General features: G+C 42.0%; 1 long non-coding RNA gene across 1 annotated transcript; it reads left to right on the forward strand.

The window, feature by feature from the left end:
- Positions 1–396: 396 nt before the first annotated feature.
- LOC125485944 lies at positions 397–5291 on the forward strand. Its single transcript, XR_007264656.1, has 3 exons — positions 397–471; positions 3298–3343; positions 5150–5291. It is a non-coding gene; the product is annotated as an uncharacterized LOC125485944 (long non-coding RNA).
- Positions 5292–9329: the final 4038 nt, after the last annotated feature.

A 9329-nucleotide genomic window follows, 5' to 3' on the forward strand; every position in this document is an offset into this window, starting at 1 on the left:
AAAGGGTGTCTGCTATGTGTTGATGTGTTGACTCAAAATCAGTTTGGTGCTGCTTCTGATGTATTTAGAAATGTGTAGGATGAAGAAAGATATTATGGATTTGCCAATCTTGAAATTTTGAAAAAATATACTACTTTATTCCTCATACACTTGAGCTTTGTTCTCAATGTACTTGATTTTACATCCATTCTCACTTTACTGCCAGTGGATTTAGTGTCTGTTTATTGGCAACTGGTAGTAACATAGTGAGGTTTTTTAACCCAACAAGTGAAAACTCCATGCGTATGTAAACATTATTGCTGGGTTTTAATGAAACAGATTTCCACTAGAATATCCCAAATTTCAGGTTTCAGTGGTAATAGTGTTCTGCAATATTCTGTAACCTCAATTAATCATATTTGTTTTCCCCTAGGAATGTTAACTATAACGGACTTCATTAACATACTGCACAGATACTACAAATCACCCATGGTAAGTGCTTTCAGTTGTCAACATTAAAATTTTGGCAAACGAAGCAAATAAGTTTTTGTTTTGAAAAAGAAACTGGTTTAGCTGAAATAAATTTGCATACTTTAATCAGTATTCACCATTCAATAATATTTGTGGAGAAAACACAAATGTGTTAGATTCAAAACATTCAACCTCAGCATCAACAACCACTTGAATAACTTTAATTTATCTAGTATGTTTGTGATAAATGCCCCAAGGTACTTCATAGGTGTATATGAAGTCAAAAAACAAATACCACATTGCTGTTGTTTCATGGTTTTCAAGGTGGGCTGAAAACAATTCATTTGTGCCTTTTAAGGAAAGAAGACTTTCCAAAATCCTGCTGTATGTCAGATTGTATTTGAACTTAAATCTTGCCTTTTTTCTTCTCGTTAGTAACAGGCCTCTGTTGTCTCCCACAATTGGGAAGGCCAAATCTATCACCATTTCTCAACATATTCGTCTGTATCAGGGCTAGAGGTACAAGGAACTGCAGATGCTGGAGAATCTGAGATAACAAGGTGTAGAGCTGGATGAACACAGCAGGCCAAGCAGCATCAGAGGAGCAGGAAGGCTGACGTTTCGGGCCTAGACCCTTCTTCAGAAAAATAGACCCTTCTCTAGCCCCTTCAGGGCTGTCTAGGTATCAGCTGTAAGGCTAAGTTAAAATTAGTTTAGCAGAGGTTGAAAAAGGGACAGTGTAGACTGCCTTGAAGATAATGTGTACCTTAATTGATTAGTAGATCAAAGAAAAGTTGACTGCATTTAAATAAGATAATTTAAAAATAAGAAGTTGTGAGAACACATGTATACTGAATCAAGATTATTAAAACTAAAGTGTAAATATACCTGATTATTTGACCAAACTTAAGAAACATTATCCAAGGCACAGCAATCTGCTGGATCAGCATCCTTCTGACCCCTATCCCTCATTAAACATTCTTGTACCATCTACACATTGTACTGCAGTAGTTCAGCAAGGCTACTTCCCACACCGGACTTTTCCACCATCTCAAAGGCAGCAGGTATATGGAAGCGAGACCACTGCAGGTTCCCCTCCAAGCTCTGTACTGTCCTGACTTGGGACTATGGTGCCATTCCTACGTTCTTGCTTGGTAAGAGTCTTGGAACTGCCCATGCCCACCCCAAAAAAAAACAGCATTATGAACATGCCAGCAATGTTCTGACTTTTGCTGGTCCTCTGTCATGATGCATGCATTTGTAATACTGAAAGCCACAAGATGAATTTCATGTAGTATCCTGGTCCCTGGTCTCTCAACGGATCAAGTACCAATTGTGTTTTGACAGTTTGTGCTATGCAAAAACAATTAGAATTCTGTGACCAGGCTGCGGAAATCCTCATTAAGAGTAGACTTTCACCCTGCAAACATTTGAAGTCCTTCTCTTTTAAATTTTTAAAGATCAGAGCTGTCTGCCTCATTGCTCGTTGTTCTGCTGTAATTTTCTCCAGCTTGTGATGTTGCACCATTCATTATATTTATAAGCAAAAGAATAGGTACAGGCGATCAGGCAATGTGCAGAAATAACAGCATGAGACTCAAAGTAAATAACTAAATCAGAAGCACAGAAAAGTGAGATACAGGCAAAAAGTAGATACAGTTAATAAGAGTACAATAGGTGATTTTACTCCCTATGGCAGTCTTTCTAAAAACCTTAAATTTGTGCATTTTTTTTTATGTATTTCGTCTTGTTTCTCCATTCTTTACTTCTCTGCTATAATCTCTCATGCTCTAGTTCTTTCTCTCTTTCTCATTTGCTTTTTATCCCTATTTCTTTCTCTTGATTTTTATCTCAGAATACAGTAGGCAGCTTGGCCTCCATTTGCACTATCATATGCATTTCTTTGAAAAAGGTATCCAATGAGTGTTGTTTTCTATCTCTCACTCTATTTCTTGTGCAATCTCGCTCTGTCTTGTGTACAGTTTTTATACTTATTATTTATGTATTGTATAACACTTTCCAGCTTCCTTTTTTTTCCACCCCATTTGGGTTGAGTTGGAATAAGGCTATGGAGGCAAGTCATCAAGCATATTTAAGACAAAGATAGATTCTTGGTTATTATTGGGCTCAAGGGTTCCAGGGAGAAGGCAGGAGAATGGGGTTGAGAAACATATCAACCATGATTGAATGGTGGAGCAGACTCGATGGGCTGAATGACCGAATTCTGTTCCTGCATCTTATGGTCTTATGGATAGGTTGGTTTGTATTCCCTAGAATAGAGGAGGCTGAAGGTGAATCTGATTGAAGTATACAAATTGTGAGGCATAGACAGGGTAGATGGTGAGAATCTTTCCCCATGGCAGGTATGCCTAAGACCAAAGGGCATAAGTTTAAGGTGAGGAGTAATTAGTTTAGTCGGGATCTGAGAAAAATTTCTTTCATCCAGTGGGTGGTACAAATATGGAACGTGCTGCCTGGAAAGGTAGTGGAGAAAGGTACTCCTGCAACATTTAAGAAGCATCTGGACAAGCACTTATTATGCCAGGGCACAGTAGGCTATGGACCAGTGCAGGTAGTAAGAATTAGTATAGTTGGTGTTTGTTGTTCGGCATAGACATGGTGAGCCAAAGGGCCTATTTCTCTGTTCTATGACACACTATGACTGTGGGAGCTGTTCTCTTCACTTTAGATTATGCAAACTAACAGGAAAAGTTCACTTTTACCCTGAGAGAGTTTTCTAAATATTCTGATTTATTCTCTGGCATACCGTTCAAATAGGAGAAATGAATACAGTTGACTAAAATTTGGGGTTGTCTAAATAATAGGTTGTGTTTTTTTCCATTTTAGGTACAAATCTATGAGCTGGAAGAGCACAAGATTGAATCATGGAGAGGTAGGAACAATACATTCGTTCATTTTTGACCTCTCAATCTATCTGATACTTCACTAAAGGGGCCATAATGAATTTGTGAGCAGAGATAGTAATTCTGGATGGGCATTCAACTGTTTTTTTTCTAAAATATTGACTTATGTTGAATATTTTCTGAGCTGATGATAGATGTGCACTTTTCACAAGGAGTTTGATTGACTAGCCTTTGGAGAACACAGTTAAAATTACTTAGAGACCGATTTTCTTCTTCTTTCTTTCTTTTCCCCCTCACAATCCCAAGTGTCACACAAATTCATTCCGATGCTTTGGCAAAGAGTCCAGAATGTACATGACCACTAAGTTAGCTCATCTAATGCACTTTAAACAGAAACGTAAGCTTGTAAACCACAGCTTAAAACAAAATTAAACAACTCTTCCATTTGGTTACTTAATAATAGTTGCAAAGGAATGTAGTTTTACCTTAGAACAATGCTCCCCAAACTTTCTTCCACCATGACCCCATTTGCAGGATTGAAAGTTATTGGACCACAGGTCAGAGCTCTATGGAGGGGGCTCAGGTCATGCGCAGATGCTGATGTTAGATAATGCTCAATCAATTATTTGTGCTCGCACTGTCTCATTAACTTACACTCTTGCTTACTCTGTCACAACACACTCACATTCTGTCACACATACTGCTGACCATTGCAAGTTTAAGTGTTCTGGCCATCAGATTTTGTCAGCTGACCCAGCTGGGCATCATGACCCGTAGCTAGAAAGCCCTGGTTTGGAAGAAAAGCATATTCTGTATTAAGTGATATCCCTCATAACACCACCATTGGGTTGCTAAGACTTGTGTTCAGGCATTTGCCTCTAGCCTTTCTGTTTCCTGAGTAGTTCCTCCTTTTAAACTATCCTCTTCCCTATTTAAAAAACTGACAGAAATTATACATTTGTTTCATCAAATGATCCCCGATGTATAGCAGTTTCAGTACAGATTGTTTTAGATTTCATGTTTCAGTGCCCCTGAAAGTCCAAAAATAATCAAGTTCCTACAATAAGCACTGGGAAAAGCTTAACAAATGAAAACCGTACCAGCTGCTTTTTGTTTCGGTCCAAAATCTTTGCCTTTGCCAATCACCTTATAATTGTACTAAAATGAATGGTTATCGACTATCCTATTGTTCTCAGGATAACACACAAGATATCCAAGTAATGAATTAAAAATTATACATCAACATTGATGTGAAAACAAACTTAATGTACTGACATTTCTAATCTCCAGTGTGAGATTGACCTGCAGATTACAATCTTAAACATTTCATGGCTAAACAGCAAGAAGTCCTGAATGATTCTTATCTTTTTGGCTAAACAGAAATTGTGTCCTTGAAGCTTATCCAGCTGCACATTGGCAGAACAAAACCTTGTGCATCATATGCCACAGCACCTTTGGCCTTATAAAAATGCTGCCCTTAGGTTTGTCAAGAGAATCACCACGGGTGATGCAGCTTTCCTTTCAGTTCGCTTCCTGTTCTATTTTTCTTGAAGCTGTGGGTGTGCAGTTCTACAGGTCTATTCAAGTGTATTTTTTTCCACTTTATGTAGCTGCACAGTCAGTGTTGACAGTTTAACTCCTTCAGCTCCTTTTACGCTTGCCTCATTTCAAAACTGTTGGTCATCTGTCCTAATATCTTATGCTGTTGTGAAGGGTCTTGCAGCATCTCACTGCACTAAAGGGCCTGTGTGAAAGGGAGGTGAATTTTAGCAACTTAGGACAGCATCATAGCAGGTTTCATTGAGTAATAACCAGAAGCTAATTTTTTCTTCTAGCACTCTGCCCAAAGAAAGGCATTGAGACCAATTTATAGTACTTCACCTAGCCCAGCTGAGATTGTGAAACTCTATCCAGTTTGACCTTGTCTGAGAGGATCTCCCATACCATATGGTTTAGTTAGTCACTAAACCATATGGAGAACAGTCAATAAAATGTATGTTATCCACATGCTCCCTTGAAAGTGCTTTATTTCCTTCATATTTTTAAGAAGTCTGCTAACCTGATTTGTTCCTAGCCAACAGCTGGGCATCTGAAAGCTGACTAGCATCTCAACTTTAGAGGTCTGGATCTGATCCATGCCTATGCTCCGGAGCTAGTTCAGTCTCCAGGATTTGAAGAATACTGATCGCTTAATGGAATTTCTGGCTGCCTCTGGAACCCCACCTCTTCCCACCATAGGTGGGGGATATTGCCACTGCAGGCCTCAACTCGGGTGTAGCTGAAGTGAAGGGGATGAGGGAGGATAATCATTCATGGGTTGATCGGTCATGATTTTTTTGAGGCTTTTACATTTTTCATTTTACATAGTCCATGCTTCCTCCTAGCATAGCAGAACTATACGTTGGAGCCATGTGACATCTTCGCATTCATAATTGCAATGACACTTTGAGACCAGGAAGTACTTTAACAACTCTTTTCCATCCTCTGCATCTCACTTGGTTTCACGTACAGCAGATCTTCTCCAGGGAGAAGTATTGGCTAAGTGACAGGGAGCCAGTCGAACAGGTCTCCCTACCAAGTGGAGACACTGGGCCTGATTTGGAGATGATAACTGCCCCTGGCCTCCCATATAATGCTCGCAATGTTTTTTTGGCCATCATTCCTTCAGTGTGGTATCTTTTCTGCGATATGTTTTTAGATCGAAATCATCAATATTCAGCTGCCAAATACCATGGGTAAGAATCAGACTCCCGCCGCCTATGGCAAGGCCTAAACAACACTATGGGATACAAAATGAAGCAGAGCAAGATAGCAGGCGAAGGTACATCTCCCCTTAATGCTTTCAATGCTTTCTATGCTCACTTTGAGCAGAATGCCAGTGGCGTGGCGATGCCTGCCCTGATAGCCCCAGACACACCTGCTCCCTCTGTCACTGCTGCAGATGTCAGCTTGGTCTTCCTGGGAGTCAACCCAAGGAGAACGACGGGCCCCAGTCAATGTTCCCAGCCGAGCACTCAGATCCTGTGCAGACCAACTGGTGGAGGTATTCACCACCATATTCAACCTCTCCCTCCTCCAAGCCGAAGCCCCCGCCTGCTTCAAGAACACCACTATCAACCCTGTACCTAGGAAAGCGCATCCAATGTGCTTTAACTACTGCCCAGTGGCTCAGACTTCAATAATCATGAAGTGCCTAGAGAGGCTGGTCATGACCCACATCAACTCTAGTCTTCCAACATGCCTCGGTCCCCTACAACTTGCTTACCAATGTGACAGCTCCACAGCAGGTGCCATTTCCCCAGCCCTGCACTCATCCCTAGAACATCTGGACAACAAGGACACCTATGTCAGGCTACTGCTGTTGACTTCAGCTCTGCCTTCATCACCATTATCCCCGCCAGACTGATCTCAAAACTGCATGACCTTGGTCTCAGCTGTGCCCTCTGCAACTAGATCTTCAGCTTTCTGACCCAGAGACCGTAATCAGTGAGGCACCTCCTCCACAATAACACTCAACACTGGAGACCCCCGCAAGAATGCATCCTCAGCCCCCTACTGTACTCCCTGCACACGCACGACTGTGTTGCCAAATTCTGACTGAGCACCATCTACAAGTTCGCTGACCACACCACCAAAATAGGACGGATATCTAACAACAACGAGTCAAAATACAGAAGGGAGATAGAGGGCTTGGTGATGTAGTGCAATGATAACAACCTCTCTCTCAACATCGGCAAAACTAAAGAACTGATCATTGACTTCAGAAAGAAAGGAGGAGAACACGCCCTCATCTACATCAGCAGAGCTGAGGTTTAAGAGAGTGGACAGCGTCAAGTTCCTCAGAGTGGCGATAACTGACGACCTGTCCTAGACTTCGCACGTAAATACGACAGTCAAGAAGGCACTACAACGCCTCTTCTTCCTCAGGCAGCTCAGGAAATTTGGCACATCCATAAAGTCCCTCACTAACTTCTACAGATGCACCATTGAAAGCATACTGTCTGGGGGTATAGCAGCCTGGTATGGCAACTGCTCTGCCCAGGACTGTAAGAAACTACAGAAGGTGGTCTGCACAGCCAAGACCATCACGGAAGCCAAGCTTCCATCCGTGGACTCTATGTACAAGGCTTGCTGCTGCGGAAAGGCAGCCAACATCATCAAAGACCCATCGCACCCTGGTAATGACCTCCTACAACCTCTTCCATCAGGCAGAAGATGCAGATGCCTGAACACAAGCCCAAGCAGGTTCAGGAGCAGCTTCTTCCTAGCCATTGTTAAACTGATGAATGGACTTTCTGGCCTCAAATAATGCTGATCTTGCTAACGTTGATCTCTCCTAGCGCATGCCCAATGCAGTGTAACCTGTATGCCTCGAAGTCTTTTTGATCTGTACTTCCTTGCTTACTATGATCTGCCTGTACACAAAGCTTTTCACTGTATTTCAGTACATGTGACAAATCAATCAATCAATCAATCAATCACACTGCTACCTTTTGACGAGAGCGATGCATGAATGCCATGTCTTCAGTTCTTTGCTTGTTCTGGAACATTTTGTACTGATACTAATTTGAGAGATTTATGATGTACAAGAAAATTGTTGTCCTTGATTGCTTTGGAGACCTTATTAGTACAGTGCTGGAGAAAAGCATTTGTATCCACTGATTAACAGGTGACTCAGTTTTTTTGCAAAAAAAATGTTGGCTAGCTTGAATGTTTTGATTTGAGTTTGACTTCTAAAGTGCGCCATCTAATGAGCCATTATAGCAAAGAAATCAATTTGAGCTTTTCTATTCATTTTTAATGATCATACAGTATTGTATGAAGTGAATGCAAATTTTGTTTTCCTTGATGCATATAGCCGGACTTGGGTTAATTATTTTGGTCACTTCGTTTGCTGAGACATAAAGCATTTCTCTCCTACTTTGTACCTTTTTCTTCCTCCCATTCCCTAAATGTACAATGTTAGTGTGAAGTCGCTGAGGCCTGTTGCCTAACACTTTCTAACACAATTTAGTCTTAGGCTCCGTAAGTCCTCCTTAACTTGGGGGCTAGTTCTAAAATTAGGAGAGCTGTCTCAGAGGAATCAAGTAACAACCAGACATAGTTATACTTATGGAATCATATCTGACAGACAATGTCGCAGGTGCCACCATCACCAGCCCGGGATATGTGTCCAATCAGCAGGACAAACCCAGCATAGGTGGAGTCACAGTGATGGGCAGTTGAGGGAGTTATCTTCAGAGTCCTTAAATGGACTCCAGCCTCTCTGAAGCCTCATGGCTTCCGCTTAAGCATGGGCAAGGAAACCTCCTGCTGCTAACCACATACTGTCCTCCCTCGGTAGACGAATTCCACCTTCTCTATATTGAACAACAGTTGAAGGAAGCACTGAAAGTAATTAGGGTGCAGAATGTACTCTGAATGGGGTATTTTAATGTCCACCACACAGAGTGGCTCAGCAGCAGCACTGCTGATTGAGTTGATCGAGTCCTAAAGGACATAGCTGCTAGACTGGGTCTGTGGCAGGTGGTGAGGGAACCAACAAGAGGAAAGCCCATATCTGACCTCATCCTTGTCAATCTGCCAGCTGGTGATGCATCTGTCCATGACAGTATTGGTGAGAGTGACCACTGCACACAGTCCCTGTGCAGACAAAGTCCCGCCTTCACATCGAGAACAACCTCCATCATGATGTGTGGCACTGTCACCATGCTAAATGGGACAGACTTCGAACAGATCTAGCAATCCCAGACTGGACATTCATGAGGCATTGTGGGCCATCAACAGCAGCAGAGTTGTACCCTAGCACAATCAGTGACCCCATGGCCCGGCATATCACCCACTCAATCGTTATCATCAAGCCAGGGGATTAACCCTGGTTAAATGGAGAGTGCAGGATGGTATGCCAGGAACAGCACCAGGCGTACCTGAAGATGAGATAGTGGGAACTGCCGATGCTGGAGAATCTGAGATAACAAAGTGTAGAGCTGGATGAACACAGCAGGCCAAGCAGCA

The sequence above is a fragment of the Rhincodon typus genome, chromosome 2, assembly GCF_021869965.1.
Source record: "Rhincodon typus isolate 14 chromosome 2, sRhiTyp1.1, whole genome shotgun sequence".
NCBI classification, from domain to species: domain Eukaryota; kingdom Metazoa; phylum Chordata; class Chondrichthyes; order Orectolobiformes; family Rhincodontidae; genus Rhincodon; species Rhincodon typus.